The sequence below is a fragment of the Sminthopsis crassicaudata genome, chromosome 2, assembly GCF_048593235.1.
Source record: "Sminthopsis crassicaudata isolate SCR6 chromosome 2, ASM4859323v1, whole genome shotgun sequence".
Lineage (NCBI taxonomy): Eukaryota > Metazoa > Chordata > Mammalia > Dasyuromorphia > Dasyuridae > Sminthopsis > Sminthopsis crassicaudata.
This window is the reverse complement of record NC_133618.1, coordinates 189,398,226-189,421,103: the sequence shown is the minus strand read 5'-3', so window position 1 is coordinate 189,421,103 and position 22,878 is coordinate 189,398,226. Positions and strand designations below refer to the sequence as shown.

At 33.8% G+C, this 22,878-nt stretch overlaps 1 long non-coding RNA gene across 1 annotated transcript in view; it reads right to left on the bottom strand.

The window, feature by feature from the left end:
• LOC141555271 (uncharacterized) overlaps window positions 1-22,878 on the bottom strand; it is a 109,784-nt gene that overhangs the window by 12,744 nt on the left and 74,162 nt on the right. The window contains exon 2 of the long non-coding RNA XR_012486136.1: window positions 17,947-18,014. This is a non-coding gene — a long non-coding RNA (uncharacterized LOC141555271). The remainder of the gene's footprint in view (window positions 1-17,946; window positions 18,015-22,878) is intronic.

The window sequence follows — 22,878 nt, the reverse complement described above, 5'->3', positions numbered from 1 at the left end:
TGCTGATAACCTTGTCCTCTGAAAATATTTTCCACCTCTGTATCCATCTTGTAAATTCTTAGCTAGGATCCCCCATTAAAATGAGAGCTCCTTCAGAACAATGACTGTTCTAACTTTTCTTTGCTATTAGCCAGTGTTTGGTACATAGAGAGAGCTTAATGAATGTCTGTTAACTGAATACCTAGCATATGTGTAATCCTTGTTTCAATCAATTATTCATTCAATGAGCATTTACTTAATGTCTACTGTGTGCCCAGAATCATGCTAAGCACTGAGCACAGCAAGACAGAAGTGAAACAGTTCCTAATCTCAAGAAATGTATATTCTAAAAAGAAAGTATGTGTGTGTGTATTGTATATAGTATTGTATATATGTATATATATATATACATATATATATGTATATAGTGTGTGTGTGGATGTATGTGGATGTATACATATGTGTAATATATATATATATTACACATATGTGTAGTATATATATATATAGATATCTATAAATATATATATATAAAAGATATAAAGTAAATATGAGATAACTTTTCAAGGAAAACACTAATAGTGGGGAACCAGGAAAGACTTCTTTGACAAAAGGGGGCCAAGTATAATGAGCACACATCTTCATTTTCTTTTATTTTTAAACCTTCTTCAGGGCCATCTCCAGTCATCTTGATCTATGTCTTAGCATTGGAGCCAGATGGCTCTGGAGGGGAAAATGAGGCAGGTGACCTTGCACAGCCCTCCCTCATTTAAATCCAATTCACTTGCGTATCATGCATCACCTCCCTGATTGCATGGTCCTCTTTGAGAAGGACAAACAATAACAACAACAACAACAATTTTAAACCAGCAGTATGAATTTACAATGTCCTAGCAGCTAGATTGTATGGTATAAAAAATGCTGAACCTGGCATTTAAGGACAGGAAGATTTGACTTCAAATCCACCCTCAGATATTTACTAGCTGGGAGACCCTCAACACGTTATTTAATTTCTATCTGCCTCAGACTGTAAAATGGGAACAATAACAGCACCTGCCTCTCTAGGTTGTTGTGAAGATCTAATGAAATAATATTTATGAAGCTCTTAAATATATGTTTCCTTCCTTTTATTTACACAAAAGATTTTTCTATGAGTGTCTCCCTCTTTTCAATGCTTCACTTCACTTGGACATACCCAGCCATAAGAAGAACCCCAGCCTGCCTCAGGAATCACATTATGTTTCCAATAAAATGTAAGACTTTTCTTCCTTTCTATACTTTGCCTCCCTCCCCCGCCTTTCATGTTATTCCTTTGATCAGGAATTAGTAGGGAAAAAAGTCAATCAATCCCAGCCACTTTCCTGCTTTACCTAAAGTATAGGGAGACAGGGGAATGGACAAATAAAGCCATACATTTCCCCCAATAGGATTCACTGAAAAGAGAAAATTTTGTAATGCCCATAAACTTATGACAGACCCTGCCAAGGAATATAACTTGAAGAGTGCTTGAACTCTCTCATTTGAAAGTATTTTTTCTTATAATGTTTAGTGAAACATTGAAATTTTTTTGTTACTAAAAACCAGAATGTATAAAATCTACTTTAAATATTTTAGTAATTATCACATAGTGTGTAAACTATATTAAAACTAACAATTAAAAAAGTCCATTATCAGCCTTATTCTGGCTATGTACCCTCTAAAACCAGATGAACTACTATAATTGATGCAATATCTCTCTCTGTTTCCTGAAGAAAAGGAAACTATATTTTATCAGAGTTATAAAGTCTAAAGGTCCAGATGTGGTTTACTCTTTCCATAAAAAAAAATCTTTCATGCTCCTAAGACCTATGTCTTCATGCCAGTAGGAAAGCAGTCGATCAACAAGCATTTATTAAGTGCTTGTTATATGCCAGGTACCACTTGGGATACAATGTAGGCAGAAAGAAAGATAATTCCTTCCCTCAAAGAGCTTACTTTCTAATGAATGAAAACAACACATTTTTTAAAAGCTGAAAATGGAAGAAGGGGCATGATTTTAAAAAGACACAAAGGAAAAGAGAGAGCAGCAAGAAATAAAGACATGGATAGCCTAGGCATTTTCCTCAAAATGGAGATTCTGGGAGGAAATAATAAATCAGGGGAAGGGGCTGCAGGAGTAGAGAGTACTCTCAGTGTGAGAGGTCCAGGGAACTTCCAAGGTAAGGAACTTGCTTATAGCATGAGGAAAAATCCAAGCATCAAGAGGACAGCCCTGAGAGGAAAATTTAATTGTGGCTAAAAAATCAATATATCATCATTATTATCTCTTGGTACCCAATCATCAGAGGATTATGTCCTCAGTCAGTAGCAACAGAAGCCATAACCATATCCATAATGGAAACCTCTCTAGCTAAGTGGGAATTGCCAAATCTGACAGTCTACTAGCATAACCAGAGATATGCCACAGTGAATCATTCAAAAGTGATTTTACTATATATGTTAAAATTAAAGATTAATTTTACTCATGCAACTAATAGAAATAGTAAAAGCTGGCATTTCTTTAAATCTTTGAATTTTTTAAAGGATATTACATGCATTATTTTATGTTGATCTTGCAATAACCCCATGAAGAAAATGCTATTATAATCCGTACTTCAAAGAAAACTGAGGCACAGAAAGTTTTGAGTAATGAGTCTTATGAGCTGATTATCTGCAAGGGCACTGGGAAAGATCAAATTTCCACAATCTTTCTGAAAGAGCTTTGTGAGTCAGCTGACCTACATTTTAATATCTACTTTACTCAGGCCTTCCATCTCATAGGATCGTGGATTCAGAGCTGAAAAAGACCTTAACAGCCAGATAGTCCAATTTCCTCACTTTACAAAGAAGACATAGACAGCCAAATTTAGCTCTTTTTTTCCCCACTGTATCACATCTCCACTGTTTCCTCTTTTGTATAATGAAAGAATGGGACAAGATAGTTTCTGAGGTCTTTAACACTATGAGATTTGACTATCTCAGCTGAGTCTTAATTTCAAGAAAACAAGGTAATGAGACTTTATAACCTTAGGTCTCAGTTTTTTCACTGAACACAGAACTGGATTAGAAGATCACTAAGGTTCTTTCCCTCCTTCTACAATCTATGCTGATACTTTGAGTGTTAGGGGAAGGGAATGTCTTGAAGCTCTCTTTTAGTACTTTCTCCAAGTTATCTATTTACATTATGTGTTTGAGTTTCCCATGTAGATTATATGTGTCCACATAGACCTGTCTAGATGTGGCTTCCAGAGATTCACGAAGAGAGTTTTCTCCACTCTCCCCTCTCCAAGAAAGATTTTGATTCCTGCCAAGGGGGAAGCAGAAGACAGTCTGGCTGCTTTATTACTGTCCTTAGAAAGATGTGTACCAGGTTGAAATTATATTGTTAATTATTATATTGTTAGGAACAGATTTTATATTGTTAAATATTATTAATCTAGGGGAAATAATTTTTAGGTTCACCTTGTACTCTTGATCACTATCACTAAATTGGGAGAGTCCAATCTTTATTTCCAAGATGGGTATACCCAGCCTTACTCCCAAATGCCAGTTATACAAAGACCACACATAGTGAATAACAAATAAACCCATTAGAACAAGCTGAAAAGGAGGGGAAAAATCTAAGCATACAAATGAGAATATCTTAGAGTTAATGTCTGGTAACAATATATCTTATCTCAACCAACTGAGGGGAATTTGTAGTCTAGTATAGCAAGCTGAGAAAATGGACATAATTGAAATGTCTGATTCTCTCATAAGCTTCTTCCCAGAGTCCTTAAGGGACTTTTCCATGAAGAGAATTTAGAAGCACATGTGTTCTCCCTCCAAGCTGGAAACCAGAAGACCAAGAGCTTTCTTCTTTCAAACTTTTGTCAACTCTACCCTTCATGAATTCAAGGAGTATTGACTAATCAATCTGCACTTTATAAGAAGTCGTGCTGTTGAGATTCAGCCTGATTACTTTCTTTATAAACGTTATCATTCTATCTTCGCTCCGGTAATCAGGTTTTTTCAATGGCAAAATATAAAGAAATAATTAATAATTTATTAAAACTATAAGCTTGTAGATGCCCTGCTTCCTCTGAATAGGAAATAAAGGGGAAGAAGAGGAGGCAGTGTTACAGTTTCTTTACCCACAGAAACTAGTTTATCTACTCTTTTGCTCCCTGAGTCAAAACATTTTACTATATTATTTGTAGTGAAAACAATCCTTTTTATGTCTTTGGTCCAGATTATGCTATGTAGTTGAAAGGTCAGTCTGTGGAATTAGTCCATTAGCACATATATCTTGGGCAGAAATAGTGTTTAGACAATGAAATGGGCTATAATTAAGGAGATGAGAAAGGATGGCTTCATTGATGTCAGAGTCTTATTGAGGTCATTAGAACAGATCTGTGAAACAGTTCAATAAAAAAAAAAAGTTGAATCATGTATTTTATTATTGTGTAGCACACAAAGAGTAGGACAGAAAGGATGACCACTACCTATTAGTCTTCAGAAAGAAAGTCTTCTCTTCAACTACTGAAAGATTCACGGTCAGACACTGAATGTTAGGTGACTAAAAAGGCAGAGGAAGAGATTAATAATATTCAATTTTCAATCCATTAGTGACTATAAAAATCAAAGAATTTAGAGTTAGAAGGGACCTTATAGATCACCTATAATTTTTCTTAAAAGAATATATTTCTATCATGACCCACCATTGTTTCCTATTTTCCAGCTTGCAAGTCATTATCTGGTCATTTCCTCTCCATGAAGAGACTGCTTAATACATCACTTCTACGAGGTGACTTAGTTGCTAATGTCAGCAGCTTCTGACACAGATATACCTGGGGACCTGGGAAAGTTAAAATGTGATTAAGAATAAGGATAATGGGATAATAGAGTGCCAAAGCTAGAAGGGAATTTAGTATGATATGAAGGAACTCCTTTATTTATTCCTAAATCTTATTTAGGTAGTGGATTGCTCTGTGATTTTATCATATTAAATTTATCATATCAAAATATTATGTGATTTTATCAGTTTAGAAAGTTTCCACTGGTCAATAAACTAGCTGTCCAGTATAAGGACCAATCTATAAGTGCCAATCCAAGCTAGTGGAAAAAGCAATGGATTTGGACTAAAAGCCTTGTTTGAGTTTGAATTCTCCCCCTGCTGCCTGCTACTTGCTACTCATACAAGTCAGTCCATCTTTCTAGGCTTAAAGTTTTCTCATCTGTAAAATGAGAAGTTGGAGTAGATTGATCAAAAAAGAACCTTCTAGCCCTAAATTCTATGACTCTTTGATTCTATACATACTATGATAAGTCAGAAAAAAAATAAGAGAAATGAAGAAAAACAGATTGAATTCACTTTGGCTTTGAGTAGCCTCAGAGGGAGAAAAAAACTGATACCCCCTCAGGGATATTGGCAACAAGTATTCGCTTATTCTTCAGATCAATTGTACTATCTTACAGCTTTTGGTAACATCAAGAAAGAACTTGTTTGATCTATTCCAGAAAAGATAATTTTTAGCCACAGAAGGATCATAGGGATCCCTGTGATCTCTAATTAAATTGGAGATTAGATAGATGATAGATTTAAATCTGGAAGGAAATTTACAGGTCATCTAGTCTAATCCTCATATTTTGCAAATCAAGAAATTGAAGCCCAGAGGTTTCACTTGCCCAACGCCTCTCAGGTAGTAAATATCAAAACAAATATGTATAACTAAGTTTTCTGACCTGAAGCTGAAGTAGTCCATTTTCCCATTTCTCTAATTCTAATTCTGCTCATTTTCAATGTATCATTTCTTCTGCTCAGTGCCCACTTACTCTTCTGAGGAGCAGGATTTCTTGAATATTTGCAGATTATTTGACTACCTGAGCTCGAAGGAACTTTAGATATTGGCAAGCTTTTCAAATGCATAAAATACTACAGATAAGATTACAAAGGAAACCAATTATATTGGAAAATAGCTATCAAAATGTTTTTAAAAATCCATAAAACCCAGTTTAAGAACCCCTGATCTAGAGCCATCCCCTTTTTTACAAAGAAAAAAACTGAGACCCAGAAAGGAGTGACAGCTTTATATCCCATGCTAAGAAGAGCCAATAGATGTATTAAAGATAGAAGGGACATCAAAAATTGTTCAATCTAATCCCCTCATTTTGTAGATGAGAATCAGATCTACCAACATCCATTTAAAAAATATCATAAACAGTGAACAAAGAAGAGTAATGTTCTTTTACAATTTTTTTATTATATCAAATAGAACTGGGTAGCAGGTGAGGAAATGGGAAGAATAGATTCAGCATATTTTTCTCACAGTATTGCAACTTTCATCCATATTTTTGTCATTTATTTTGTCTGTATGACTGATATTACTGATTAACTGATCCCTGTTGACTTTTCACATCTGCTAATTAATTCAGCAAAGCATTTATTGGTGACTTCATATGGCCTAATTGGGGATAATAACTTAATATGATTAAATTTAATCAAACCATGTCAGCAAGTGAAGCAATCTTTTCCACTAATGGAATTCATAAATGAGATATCACTGCCCATATGTTCAGTTTAAGTAATTTTCCAAATGCTTCTGTTGATGTTTCCATAAAGTGATAAAATAAATAGCACAGTATGGTATGTTCAGAAGTTCTGATCCAATACTCCACCTATAATAGTGGAGACCACTATAACTACCAGACTGAGGGCATCCATACTTAGTTTCCTGGTGTTCTGCCATCACACTACACCACAGCTGATCATGACAAAGAATGTGGGGAGTCTTTTTAGGAGGATATTCTCTGATGGCCTTAGATTCTTACAACACCTCTTATTTACTCTCTTCCCTCAATCATTCATTATCTCTAGCCTAGATTATTGCAGCAATCTCCTGAGTTTGTCCCTATGCCTACAATTTTCCTCCACATCAATCCATCATACATACTGCTACTAAATAAATCTTTCTAGGATGTAGCTCTAATAATGTCATTCACCAGATCAGAAAAAAATTTCAGTAGCTCTTTATTGGCTACAATATAAAATGTAAGCCCATGGTCTGACATTCAAGACCATTCCAGGCCTATCCTCAATGTGTTTTTACAGCATCATTTCCCATCATTTCCTTTCAGTCATCCCAAACTTCAGGCACATTGTACTTCTGGTTGTCTCTAATGTATTTTTTGCTTCTCTGTACTTCAGTTCATATTATTTCTTCCACCCAGAATGTCATCTCTTTCTTCTAAACACTGTGTAAAAAAGTCTACAATTCATCTTTCAAGGACCATCTCAAATGCTATTCCCTTCAATAATGTATTTTCTGATTCCCCCATATAGAAATTATATATTCTTTTCCTGAACTCTTTCAGTTTTTAGTTTATGCTTTGTTTAAGATAGTACAGTTTCCCTTACAGGTATTGGTATATTTGTATCATCTCTCCTACTAAACTATACTTGAACTAAACTACTCTTACTATCAATCAATAAACATTTATTAAGAGTCTATTTGTCTCAGACATTATATCAGGAGCTAGAAATTCTAGGACAAAAATGAAATAGCTTCTGCTTTCAAGGAGCCTGTGTTCTATCATGGGAGAAAACATATTAATACTAGAAGTTAACTAATAATTTATACAAGGTGATGTGTGTGTATATGTGTATATCTATATATGTATACATAAATATATCTTTGCTTAACTATAGCCTACTTGGAGGAAGTGGGGTGGATGAAAGGAGAAAAAAAGAATAAAGGAAAAAAGTGTGCAGCAGAAAGCAAAAAATGGATATTCATTAATATAATTTCTTCTTCTATTACACATCCTTTCTTTAACTGATAATTTATTGTTATTTATTTTGAATCCTCCCTGATGTTGTGCTAGATATATGACAATATTCTATTTTGTTTTGTTTTGTTTTCTATTCTGTTTTTAATAAAATAAATATTTTAAATAATTTAATTTAAATTTAAAAATTAAAAATAATTTATACAAAAGAAATAAAGGATAGTTTGGGGAAAGAGGGAACTAGAACCTGGGAAAAATCACATAGGAGATGACAATTGAGTTTTGTTTTGAAGGAAGAAAGCAATTCTAAGAGGCAGCATTGAATTACAGAGACAAAAGATGGTGCATTTTGAATGCAAATTAAGACAACTCTGAGATATCACTACATACCTGTCAGATTGGCTAAGATGACAGGAACAAATAATGATGAATGTTGGAGGGGATATGGGAAAACTGGGACACTAATACATTGTTGGTGGAGTTGTGAAAGAATCTGGCCATTTTGGAGAGCAATCTGGAACTATGCCCAAAAAGTTATCAAACTGTGCATACCCTTTGATCATCCATCAATTGGAGAATGGTTGGGTAAATTATGGTATGTGAAGGCTTTGGAATATTATTGCTCTGTAAGAAATGACCAGCAGGATGAATTCAGAAAGGCTTGGAGAGACTTGCATGAACTGATGCTGAGTGAAATGAACAGAACCAGGAGATCACTATACACTTCAACAACAATGCTGTATGAAGATGTATTCTGATGGAAGTGGATATCTTCAACATAAAAAAGATCCAACTCACTTCCAGTTGATCAATGATGGACAGAAACAGCTACACCCAGAGAAGGAACACTGGGAATTGAATGTAAAATATTAGCACTACTGTCTATCTACCCAGGTTACTTATACCTTCAGAATCCAATACTTAATGTGCAACAAGAAAATTGGATTTACACACATATATTATATCTAGGTTATACTGTAACACATGTAAAATATATGAAATTGCCTGTCATCTAGGGGAGGGAGTAGAGGGAGGGAGGGGAAAATCTGGAAAAATGAATACAAGGGATAATGTTATAAAAAAATTATTCATGCATATGTACTGTCAAAAAATGTATAATTATAAAATTAATTAAAAAAAAGATGGTGCATTTTGAGAAATAGGGAGAAATCCAGATTGGTTAGATTATAAAGTAATAGGGAGTAATGAAGGTGGAAAAGTAAGTTAAGACAAGTTGTAAAGAATTTTTAAATGTCAAATATGATAGTTTATATTTTATAGAGGCAATAGGGACCACTAGAGTTTGTTGAATAGAGAAATGACATGACATAAGACCTAAATTTAAGGAAAAACATATTGGAATTACTGTGAATGAATTGAAGTGGAGATAGGCAGAGAAACCAAATAAGATGCTATATCAATAGTTCAAATGAGAGATGATGACAGCACTAAATAGTAGGTATAAGTAGATATTAGAATGGAAAGAAGGAGACATACAAGAGATATGTTGGAGATAGAATCAGTAAAATTTGGAAATTGAGTGTTTATGTAAAATGAAGGTAAATAAGGAATAAAGAATAACACCAAGATTGTGAGAACTTTGCTGAGTGGAAGGTAGTGTTACTCTTAAAATAAAATGAAAATCAGAAGAGGGGATGGTTTGAGAGGAAAGAAGATAAGTTCTGTATTGGATATTTTCAGTTTGAGATGTTTGTGGATATACAACTTTGGAGATATGGGATTGGAGTTTGGGAGAGAGTTTAGGATTAGATACATAGAGTAGATCTAAGAGTCATAGTAATGATAAACTCATGGGAGCAAATGAGGTCATCAAGAGAATAAGGTGATGAGAGATAAAAGAAAACCAAGGAGAGTCTTGTGGAATATCCAAAATTGAAAGGGAAAGAGAAAGGGGGAAAGAAGAGGGTTGTGGTACAGAGTAAGAGATCAGAAAGAAGACTAAGAAAGAAGGACTAGTCGAATAAATTTGTTGAATCATCATTTTTAAGAGATCAACTGAATTAATGAATCCATTTTCTCTCCTTTCTGATTTCCTGTCTAGGAAATATTCCTTCAAATTTTGTTCAATTCAACAAACATTTAATTAAGTGGCTTCTATATACTAGGTATTGAGAAATATACAAAGTTTTGAAAGCATCCCTACCCTTAAAGTTCAGATTGAGGAAAAATTCTTTTATGAGCTCTATCCCAAACTTTCTGGCTTCTAGTGTCTTTCCTTCTTCCTAGAAATTACATTGGTGTGTATGTGTATGTTTTCCCTACAGAAAGAAGCTTCTTGATGGTCTTTGTTGTTGTTCAATGGTTTTTCAGTAGTGTTCGACTTTTTGTGACCCATTTGAGTTTTGTTTTAGGGGTTGTTTGGCAAAGATAACAAAGTAGTTTGCATGAGAAAACTGAGGCAAGCAGGGTTAAATGACATGTCCAGACTCACACAACTATTAAGTGTCCATAGCCAGATTTGAATTCAGAAAGAAGTGTCTTTGTGACTATAAATCTAACATTTTAACCACTTTGTAACCTAGCTACCCTTCTAAATGATAAGTCCTGATTGGTTTTTACCTTATTTACCTTAGTTCCTGGCACATATTGGAGTCTAATATATACTTGCTGATTGAAAAATATTTATTTAATTGCTGTATACTTGTTACATGAAGTGTACATTAAAGTAATACAGAGAACAAAGCTATAACTGACAAAAAAGTTTAGGAAGCATCATTGTAAATGCTGACATCTAGAGGGGATGTGCCTCCTGTCCTTGGCTACTGCCATCCTCACAGCACAACTCATGATCATCAAAGGCACAGAATACCGTCATCCCCAGCCATCATGCCCAGAGTCCCATTATTATAACATCTCTTTCTCAGATCCAGCTTCCCAACAACAACAACCTAGATGGCCAAGACTTTTTAGGGAATGAACTACCCTTTTCCAGTACAATTGAACTTGGGGTAATACCATCTTCTGAAACAAAGCCCATTTTTCCTCACCCAAAACTGAATTTGCATCAAGTGATTATGTCTAGCTTGTATGCACAGTATACAATATACTATGTAAGATACAGAGAAATCCAAAACCTTTCCAACAAGCATCTGAAAATCAAGGGAAGCCCCTAAGCACTGAAATAGAAATTTGTAAAAACACCAGATTTCATTTTCAACAAATTACATCATATAATTAGTTTAAGGATATCAGAAAACCTTTATCTCTATTGTTTCAAATACTTAGAAGTCTGATAATTTTTAAGTTTCATACTTTCTTATTTAGAAATCATTCCATTGACGATTTAGGTAAGTATGGGGATTTGTATGCCACCTAAATAAGGAGTCAATATGATTTTATAGAAAATTTAGGAAATGCAATGCCTAAATAATCCCATCTTAAAGAAGAAATGGAACGAGCCATTAACTAACTTCCTAAGAAAAAATATCCAGGGCCAGATAGATACACAACTATCAAACATATAAATAACAATAAATTCCAATACTATATAAACTATGGAAATAGGCAAAAAATCCTACCAAATTCCTTTTATGACACAAATATAGTACTGATACCTAGACCATGAAGAGCTAAAAGAGAGTATGAAATTTATAAAACAATTTGACTAATGAATATTGATGCAAAAATTTTGAATAAAATATCAGCAAGGTGATTACAGCAATACATTATATGGATTATATACTATGACCAGGTGGGATTTATATCAGGAATACAAGATTGATTCATTTTAAGAAAATTATCAAAATAATTAACCATATTAATAAAAATCAATAAAAATCACATGATTATCTCAATAAATGCTGAAAAGCTTTTGATAAAATATAACACCCATTTTTATTTTAAAAAAACACTAGAGAACATATGAATAAATGAAGCATTTCATAAAATGATAAAGCATATATATCTAAAGCTATCTGTTAAGTATTATCCGTAATGGGAGATAAACTAAAAGGCTTTCCAATAAGACTGGGGTGAAGCAAGGATGCCCATTTTCATTACTATTAAATAATACTAGAAAGTTAGCTATAGCAATAAGAGAAGAAAAAAGTTAAAGAAATTAAAATAGACAATGAGTTAACAAAACTATCACTCTTTGCAGATAATATGATGATATATTTAAAGAACACTAGAAAATCAACTAAAATTCTACTTGAAATAATTAACAACTTAAACAAAGTTATATAAGATAAATCCACATAAATCATCAGTTTCTTTATATGACCAACTAAGCTCAGTAGCAAGAAATAGAGAAATTCCATTAAAAAATAACTGTAGATAACATAAAGTCCTTGGTAGCCTACCTACTACCTAACTTTTTCTCACAAACAAAACCAATACAACCAAAATTTGAAGGAAAGCAGAAAACTGGAAAATAACCTTTATAGCAAAATATCTCTGATAAAGGCCTCATTTCTCAACTATATGGAGAATTGAGTCAAATTTATAAGACTATAAGCCATTCTCCAACTGTTACGTGATCAAAGGATATGAACAGGTAGTTTTCTGATGAAGAAAGCAAAACTATATATAGTCATATGAATATATGTTCTAAATCATTTTTGATTAGAGAAATGCAAATTAAAACAATTCTGAAAGACCACCTCATATCTCTCAGATAGGTTAATATGACACAAAAAGGAAAATGATAAATGTTGGAGATGATAAGGGAAAATTAGGAAACTAATTTACTGTTTATGGAGCTGTGAACTAACTCAATCATTCTGGAGAGTAATTTGTAAATATTCCCAATGGGAAACCAAACTGTGTATACCCTTTGGTCTAGCAATACCAGTACTAGATCAACCCAAAGACATCATAAAAGGGAAAATTATCTGAACGTATAAAATTTCATACATTTATAAATTTATAAAAATTTATAGCAATCTTTTTTGTGATGACAAAATACTGGACATTGAGGGTAGGCTCATCATTTAGAGAATGGCTATACACGTTGTTCTATATGAATATAATGGAATAACACTGTGAAATAAGAAATGATGAGCTGACAGAGTTCAGAAAAACCTGGAAAGATTTGTATATAATTTTAAAGTAAGCAGAACCAGAAAACATTGTACACAGTAAGGCAACAATGTATGATGGTCAACCATAAATGATTTATGTCTTCTCAGAAACATAATGATCCAAAACAATTACAAAAGACTTATGATGGAAAATGCTATCCACACCCAGAAATACGATAAAAACTGAATGCAGAACAAGAATAATTTTTCACTTTACTCTTTTAGTATTATTCTTCTCTTGATTTATTTCTTCTTTTACAACTGTGACTAATATGGAAATATGTTTTACATAATTGCACATATATACTCTATCAAATTATCTACTGTTTTAGGAAAAAGGAAGGAGGAAGGGAGAAAAATATGGAACTGAAAATTTTGTGAGAGTGAATGCTAAAGTTGTCTTAACATACAATGGAGAAAACAGTAAATGTTATTTTAAAAAATACTAAAAAGACTCTATTGGCTTTATGTCCTTTAAATGCGTCTCTTCTATGAATTTTGATTAAAAAATGTGAATGTCTCTTGACATTCACAGCCACAAATTTTCTTCCCAATAATTTTATGCCAGTTGGTTCTTTCTTAAAGAACAAAAAAAAGTATTTAAAAAAATAAGATAAAACAATGGGCCAAGTTTAATAGGATTCAATTTAATAAGAATAAATGTAAAAGTCTTCAACTTTGGCTCAAAAAAATCATCTGCACAGCAGAAAAAAAAAGATTTGAGGGTTTTAGAAAACTATTAGTTATATGAGTTATTCATCAAATTAGCTGCTGGCACAAGATTGATGAACTTTGAAATTCTAGCTTGACAAATTTAAATGTATTTCTCCTGTCATCATTTTTTTCTTTGCTTTCACAGGCCATACAAGAAAATCAGGTTCATTCCCTTATTTATAAAGGCATATTGAATAGTGGACAGATTACTCAATTTGTAGTCAGAAAAACTTGGCTTCAAATTTTGCCTCAGAAGTTTGTGCAAAACTATATAAATTCGCTGATATGCAATAGCTCTGCTATGCTTCAATTTTGTTAGTCATTAGACTGTCTATGATAGATGCTTATAATTTACAGTAGTAGAGTTGTCTAGGTAACTGAGAATTTAGATGACTTGTCTATGGTCACTCATTTAAGTGTTAGATGTGAAATTCTTATTGAGCTTTCAAAGATCTTTCAAGTTTATTACTCTGTCCATTATTCTATATTATTTTTAATTTTTTACCATCCAAAAAATTGACAGATAACAAACTTAGAAATTCTATAGGAGCCCCAATTAAATGATAAGACATGTGATGGCAGATAACAATTTAAAAAAACACTAAAGAGCTCAGCAGCAAAAATTTTGTAGGGTTCTGAATCAGCCACAATTTCAGTGGAATCTGCTGCATACAGGGTTTTGGAAGAGTGGCCTTTAATTGTCAGTCAAACCATTAAAACATGCATATAAGCAGATGACAGATAGATCATATCAGAAAATCTATAAAATAAAACAGTGAGTGGCAAAGCTGCTTGTGAACAGTCTGTCTCAGCTTCTACCACATGTATCCTGAAAAGTCAGTTAACATTTACCAACATAAATTTCCAACTGTGTTTGGAATTTTTTTCATTCTGTCCTGCTCTTATAGGTAGTCAGAGAGCATGCCATATCTGGAATTTGCTTAGAGTCTTCTTTTTAATTTTTATTACTCTTCTTAATGTATTAATTATATCAAAGTATCTCCTCATCTTCTTATGAATCTGTGATTCAGAATACTACTATTTAACAGGATTAAGCTGAGCTTGCTTTAAGGCCTTTCTACCTAAAGATTTCTAAATCTGCCTTTGTATCTATTTTAGTTGTCACAACAAGTGTATTGCTGGTTTGGATAGATTATCATATGGATACTTTAGGATGCCAACTGGGGACTTGTTTCAAATCTCAATTTCATACAGATTTTCTCTTAAGATTTTTTCCCTGTGAAATTCAATTCTGAATACAAGAAGAAAAATAGACCTTTATTTTCCATTTACAATGGCTTACAGACAATTTATTCCCCAAGAGATATGCTATAGGAATTTCTAAATAAATATGCCTAGGCCTTTGAAATAGAGAGATTAAAATTATCAGAGAAGGAAAAAACAACTTACAAACTTGAAAGAATAGAGGTTTGAAATTACTGTAATATGAGGAAGGAAAGAGGAAAATTTTTATTTTATTTATTTTTTTGTCCCCCTTCTCCCTCCACTCCCTCCCCCCGATGACAGGTAATCCCATACATTTTATATGTGTTACAATATAACCTAGATACAATATATGTGTGTAAATACCATTTTCTTGTTGCACATTAAGTATTAGATTCCGAAGGTATAAGTAACCTAGGTAGATAGACAGTAGTGCTAACAATTTACATTCACTTCCCAGTGTTCCTTCTCTGGGTGTAGTTATTTCTGTCCAACATTGATCATCTGGAAGTGAGTTGGATCTTCTTTATGTTGAAGATATCCACTTCCATCAGAATACCTCTTCATACAGCATTGAAGTGTACAGCGATCTTCTGGTTCTGCTCATTTCACTCAGCATCAGTTGATTTAAGTCTCTCCAAGCCTCTCTGTATTCCTCCTGCTGGTCATTTCTTACAGAGCAATAATATTACATAACCTTCATATACCATAATTTACCCAACCATTCTCCAATTGATGGACATCCATTCATCTTCCATCTTCTAGCTACAACAAAAAGAGCTGCCACAAACATTTTGGCACACACAGGTCCGGAAAGAGGAAAATTAAAAAGGAAGGGAGAGAGTGTAGAAAATCTGGGATACCACAAGACCTATGCTAACAATCTGGTATATTAGACTATGGAATAACCTCCTAAACACCATTACTTGAGCCATTTCAAAATAATTTGAAATAAAAGACTGAATCCTTTGCAGAATAACTCAAGACATGAAGGCTCAACTGAATAATACCATATATGATTTGTTTTTTTTTCTGTCTTAATTTTTCTTTGGGAAATGGAGAGAAAAAAATTTAAAATTTAGATGATCTATTTATTAAAATGGAAGAAGCAGGAGACTGGGAAATCCAGACTTGGATCCTGGTTCTTGTTGATCTTGTTCTAGGAATACGACCCTCAACCTCAGAGCTTTCACATTTCAACTAAATTTTCTCTAGATACTTAAATTGAACTTTGGGTATCCTGACCCTTTCAGCCCCAGAACCAATTTGACTCATTGAGTTTAGAACTCACTGAGTTCCCATTCTTTGTCTAATCATCTATATAGCATGCCTGGCCTTTCCTTAAGTGTGAGATCCCTGAAATGTATCCTAGATTCTAGGGATTTAAAGAGTAAAAGGTCATCATCTATTCAAATCTCCACATAGCTCGTTTCTTTTAAGTCAACACAATAGTTAAGAAGCAAAAGACCAAAACCAAAAACCAAATCAAAACAAAACAAAAAAGTCCCTAGCACAGCAAAATATAACTTGACAAGAAAGATTCTACCACCTCAGTATACACAGATAGATTTTCCCACAAATTGCTGCACCAGTAATTTGGATAGAAGACATCAAGGAATGCATTTAGTGAGCTGTTATTTCTGCTGAGTTGAAGTCCTCTGCAATTATGTTCTCTCTGTCCCAATACTCTGTTGGCTGACTCCAGGACTGCTGGATTCCTTTGTTGCTGTACCAAGCCTCTACTACTACATCAACTGAGTTGCTTTCTGCTACAACTCCCTGGACTTTGTCCATGAACTATGCTCCCCAGTGTTTTCCCCATTACCTACACTTATTTTTTTTCCTCTTTTGTGATGTAAACTCCAGCCATTTTTACCTACCATTTAACTAGGAAAGTCAAAAGACATACTTAAATCTATCTTTGGAACTGATTCTCCTCTCCTTAATTTTGGGCTGCTTCAGTCTAATCTGAGATATGGTAAGAAAATTACCTTTAATTCCTATATGACTCTGGTTTAACCAAATAAGTACCCTTTAAACTAAACCTCAGGGTAAAACTGCAAAAATACTATGTGAGATTTTGGTTAGGAGATTCTTCTCATTTCTTCCTACTTCCATCATGTTCTACCTGTTCCATGAAAATCGCATGCAACATGCCATCAGTTTTCCTGCTGCCTCACTTCTGCGCATCTCAGTAGCATGTCTCTGGACTAAACCTCAAGAAATTCCAAGTCACAGAGGAAGTTCATCTACTTAGCTTTGAAATTCTCATCCTAGGACTGACTTCCTTGATTCACATAAAAGTTTATAAGAATTCATATAGCACAATATATTTACCCCGGGCCCAAACTTCATCATGCTTTATATCCCATTTATCTATCTACTCTAGTTATCTTACTATTGACTCTTAATAAATGCCTTTTCCATACATTCACTTACAGGGAAAGGTCTTAGTACAGAAGAACTGAAAAAAGGATGTGAAGATTATAGATGTAGTACTGGGAGGGATCTCAGAGGGAAAAAGCTTACAGCAAAAGATGGGATTTTCCCTGGAAAGCCAGGGAAACCAGTAGGCAAAGTTGAGAAGAGAGATCATTTCAAACATGGAGAATAGTCAAAGAAAATGCCCAAGTCAAGAAATATTATTCTTGGAACAGCTTGGAAGCCATTATCAAAGAGTACCTACTGGGGGCTAAGGTATTTGAAGGTAGGAAGGAGCTGGGTTATTATGAAGACTTAAAATACCAAAAAAAGGGCGTGCATTTCATAGTTGATCCTAGAGACAATAGGGACCTACTGTTGTTTAAATAATATATGTGTCACATGCTTAGACCCCCCACTTTGATGATTGAAAAGAGGATAGATTGAAGAGGGGAAAGACTTAAGGCAGGCAGACTCAGCAGCAGGCTATTGTAGTAATAAAGGTGTGAAGAAATGAGGGTCTGCCTGCATCAAGGTCATGTCAATGTCAGAAAGAAGGAATATTGGAGAGATATTGCACAGGTGAAATCAATAAACCTTGGCAACAGATTGGATATGGGGTAGGGTGGGAGTGGGGAGAATGATGAAAGACAGAAGGGTCAAGGATGATTTCTAGGTTGTGAGTCTGAGGGATAAGAAGATGGTGTTGCCCTCTCTAATAATAGGGAAAGTAAGAGGTAGAGAGAATGTATAAGTATTTCAAGAAGTGAAAACTACTCACATCACTGTACAGTCAAGGTCTCTATATTATTTCAGTCAGTCATCTGCCAGCTTTACTTCGTAAGATGACTGGAAAAAGAGAAAAACAAATATTTTTGAGATAATAATCTAAAGTTGGAAATAATAATAGTAGTAGTATTCATTGTGATAATCTGGAGAAAGAACATAATAACTTTGTGAAATAAAAACCAACCATATTTTTAAAAGAGAAAAGAAAATGAAAATTTCAAAAAGGCATTCCAGCAAGCCTATTTAAAAGTGTGTCATTGTGAATGGAGCATTGAAATTATGGTTAAGAAAGCATAAGTTGACATCTTAACATGGAAATATGTTGATTATGTGATTAAGGTTAGTTAACTTAATAAGGATTTATTAAAAACCTACAGTACTTCTCTCTAAGCTTCTGTTTCTTTAGCTATAAAATGTAGATAATAATTGTGAAATTTCCTTCATAAGGTTATTGTGAGGTTTGAATGAGATAATATATGTGACATGTTTTCCAAAATTTAAAGAGCTTTTTAAATGCCATTTAGTAATATACTGTGGACACAAATCTTGAGATTTATAGAATAGCAGATAGAAAATACCTCAGAGATTCTAGACACTAACTCTTTCATTTTACCCAGAGAGATGATATGGACAAGCCACAGTCAAACAGTTAATAAGTAGTAGAGTCAGGGTCTGAACCTCCTTCTGCAATATCGCTATAACATCTAATCTAATCTAAATCACTCTCTTTATCTAGTTGGAAACTGAGCTCTATACTTCTGTAAACATTTATTAAGTATCTACTCTATGGCTGGCACTATTGCAAGCTTTAAATATGCAAAATGAGGAAAAATACAGTTCCTGTCCTCAAGGAGCCTGCATTCTAACTGGAGAAGACAATAGATAAAAAGAAGCTATAAAAGAAGCACCTAGATGGCTTGGTCTCAGAGACTTACTAATTGTGTGAACCTGGGCAGGTAATTTAGCCTCTGCCTGCCTTTAATCTATGAGAGAAGGAAATGACAAATCACCACACTCTTTTTGCCAAGAAAATTCCACAGACAATATGGTTCATGGGGTCACAGGATACAAAGAATCTGACATGACTGAAAGACTTAACAACAATTTAGGGAGACACCAGGTGGTAATTTCATCCAGGGCATCTTGTTTGATGGAATTAAGCAATCATCTTTTTATCATACTATGTTGTGAAAATACTTGTTTTGTTCTACAAATTTAAAAATAAAAATGAATATATGTGAGGGGGAAGGCAAGGGGAAGGCAGTTGGCCTTGGATGAATAAAGATTTCCCTTGCTGTAAACCAGATTGAACACTGACAAATGTGAGATCAGAATTCTTTTCATGCACATACAAGAACTCCATCTAAAATTTCTGTTTTCCCTCAGACTCTAGGTCTATGTCTTTCTTGCCTTCAGGAAAGTGGTGAGAAAAGATATATATAAGAACTTAGGGTAAAAGAGTGGAGGTAAAATCAATATTCATTACTTTTAATCAGTTATCTTACCTTTTCTACAAAGAGACACTATCTGAACTCAATTCAAATTAAGATTTATGAAAATAATGTACTTTTGCTTAGGACCATGGGGTTTTAGCAAATTGTGCTTGTGTGTATGTATGTTTGTTGGAGAAAGAAAAATATTGGCTTTTAAATAAATATTGAGAAAATTAGGTGTTTTTTCCTCTGAGGTGCAAGGGCAATGGGCATGAAAGAATAGAAAGACTATTTAGTATGATAAAATGTCAGAGCAGCTGGAAGGCATCTGAGAGATCATGAAGCATGATCTTCATTTTACAGTTAATGTAGCTGATGCCTAAGGAAATACATTTTCAGAGAAGCAAAGCTACTGTAATCTTTAAGATCAAAAATGGGGATAGATTTTCATCCACTAAATAAGCCAGATATTTGCATTCCAGCAATTTGTGTTAAAGAGCTGCATATGTGACCTAAGAGCTAGACATCATGTGGTCAACAATATTATATAAGCTTCCTTTCCCTGCTAATCAGCCAGATTGCTGCAACTTTTCCCTCCTTGTGCTGACCTTAAATAACTTCTAGAGAGTCTTCACTCTTCAAATAGTTTTATATAAAATTGTTTAAAGAGCAAATATCTCATAATTATATAGTCACCCACCCATAATTATTAGGAGTATGTAGAGAACTATACTAGGAATTGGGTTATGGGATGCAGTCCTTTCCCCAAAGGAATTCAGTCTAGAAGGGTGCAAGTCAATAGCAGAGAAAGATGATGTATGTGATATTGCATTACAAACTAATGCAAATTTGGGTGGCAGAAAATCTACAATATAGGAGATGATAGTTAATCAACAAGCATTTATTAAGTATTAACTATATCTCAGGCATTGTGCTGGTGCTGGGAAAATAAAAACAAAAACAAAAGTTTCTGCCCTAGGAGGGCTTACATTCTATTGTGGGAAACCATATTCTATAATTATATACAAGGTAAATTCTATAATTATATACAAGGTAAATATATATAATTATATATTTTATAATTATATAATTATATAAAATTCTATAATTATATACAAGGTAAATATATATAAGGTAAATTTGGGGAATAGGGCACTAGTAGTTTGAGGAATTGGAAATTAATTAATGCAAAGGTAGTATTTGAGCTGAGCTTGAGGCCATAAGAAATTCTAAGGCAAAAGTAAAGGAATGCATTTCAGGCAATGCAAAAGTATGGTGATGGGAAATATATCATATGTTAAAAAAAATAGCATGGACAGCAAGGCCATTTTGGCTGGATCAAAAAATATGAAAATGGGAATGATGTATAATAATTATGGAGAAAGTGGGTTGGGAACAGATTGGGAAGGACTTTAAATACCAAATCAAAAAATCTTTAGTTTGAATGAGAGACAATAGAGAAGTTCATTAAGCAGAAGAAGGAAATGAGAGATAGGGAAAGAAATAAGTATGTATTGCATTGTTATTATTATTTTTATTATTTAGGGACTACTATGTACCAAGCATCATATTTAGTGCTGTGCAAATGCAATTATCTTCCCAACAATCTTGTGAAATAGATGCTATTATTATCCTGGTTTTATGGTTGAAAAAACTAAGACTCTACTGGGTCTATATCTCAAAGAAATCATAAAAGAAGAAAAAGAAAGGATCCACATGTACAAAAATGTTACTAGCAGTCCCTTTTGTAGTGGCAAGGAACTGGAAATTCAGTGGATGCCTATCAGTTTGTGAATGACTGAATAAGCTATGATATATGAAAGTGATAGAATATTATTATTCTATGAGAAATAATGAGCAGACTGATTTCATAAAAACCTGGAAAAACTTACATGAACTGATGCTAAGTGAAGTGAACAGTACCAGGAGAGCACTGTACTTAGTAACAAGATTATGTGATGATTAACTATAATAGACTTGACTCTTTTCAACAATGAAGTGATTCAAGGCATTTCTTATAGATGTGATAGAAACTGTCATCTGTATCCAGGGAGAGAGCTATGGAGCCTGAATGTGGATCAAAGCATAATATTTTCATTTAAAAAAAGAAACTGAGATTGACAGAGGTTTTATAGTTGGTAAGTGTCTAAGACTGAGTTTGATCTCAGATTTTTCTGATTCTGGGCTCACCATTTTATCCACTACAACTATTGGCTGCTTCAGAAGAATGAGATGGTCAGACTAAAATTACTTTAACTGCTTTGGGCAGTGTTTTGGACACAATGAACTACAGAAGGGAAGGATTTAAAGTAGAGAGACCCATTAAGACTATCACAGAGATCAAGATGAGGAATGATGGGGGCCTGAATTAGAATGTTGACTATATGAGTAGAAGGAAGAAGTCAGATGTGAAAAATGATATGATAGTAGGAAAGAAAAGAAGATTTGGGAACTAATTTAAATCAAATGTGGGAAAGGGAATAATTGAGAATAATGCCAAGATTGAGATCCTGTATGGCTAAAAAAGGAGAAATACCCTCAATAGAAATGGGAAATTTCAAAAGGAATGGATTTGATCAAGTTTAAAAGTTCTGATTTGGACCTATTAAGTTTAAGATGCCTGTAGAATGCCCAGCTTGAAATGTCTACCATGGAATTGGTGAAGTGCTCTGAAGCTCAGGAAAGTGACTAGAATTGAAGATAACAAACTTTGATATCTTAGAGTCATCCACAAAGACAGGAGTAACTAGGTGGGACAGTGGATAAAGTATCAAAACTAAAGTCTGGAAGACCTGGGTTCAAAGCTAGCCTCAAACATTTATTAACTGTGAACTTGAGAAAGTCACTTAACCATCTTTGCACCCATTTTATCATCTATAAAATAATCTATAGAGGGAAATGGCAAACCCCTCTCTTTGCCAAGAAAACCCTACAAGGGGTTGTGATGAGTCATTCATGACTGAAATACCTGAACTACAATACATAGAGATGATAATTAAATCTATGGGAGCTGCTAGAGTCACCAAGTAAAATATTGAAAGACAAAAAAAAAAGACTAAGATAGAACACTGGGTAAATCATAGCTAGGTGATATAGAAGATGAACCAGATGCCAAACAAGTAGAAAAATCTGAGGACAGAAGAATCATGAAAATCTGAAAATATCTTGGATGAGAGGATAGCCTCATCTGGACTATTTTATTCATTTCTTTGTCCCACATTTTATAAAGAATATTGAGAAACTGAAAAATGTCTAGATGAAAGCCAGAATGATGAAAGACATTGAGATCTCAAAAATTATTTGAAGGATGGAATATTTGGCAGGGGTGAGGAAAAGGAGTGGGATAGGTGCCACCTTGATGAAGGAGGTATTGGGCTTCAGCTTGGTCCTAGAGGACAATATTAAAAGCAATAAAAAGAAACTTCCAAGAGATAGGTTTCTACTTGATAGGGAGAAAGAATAAAATAATTCCCTAAGAATTAGAGACAGAA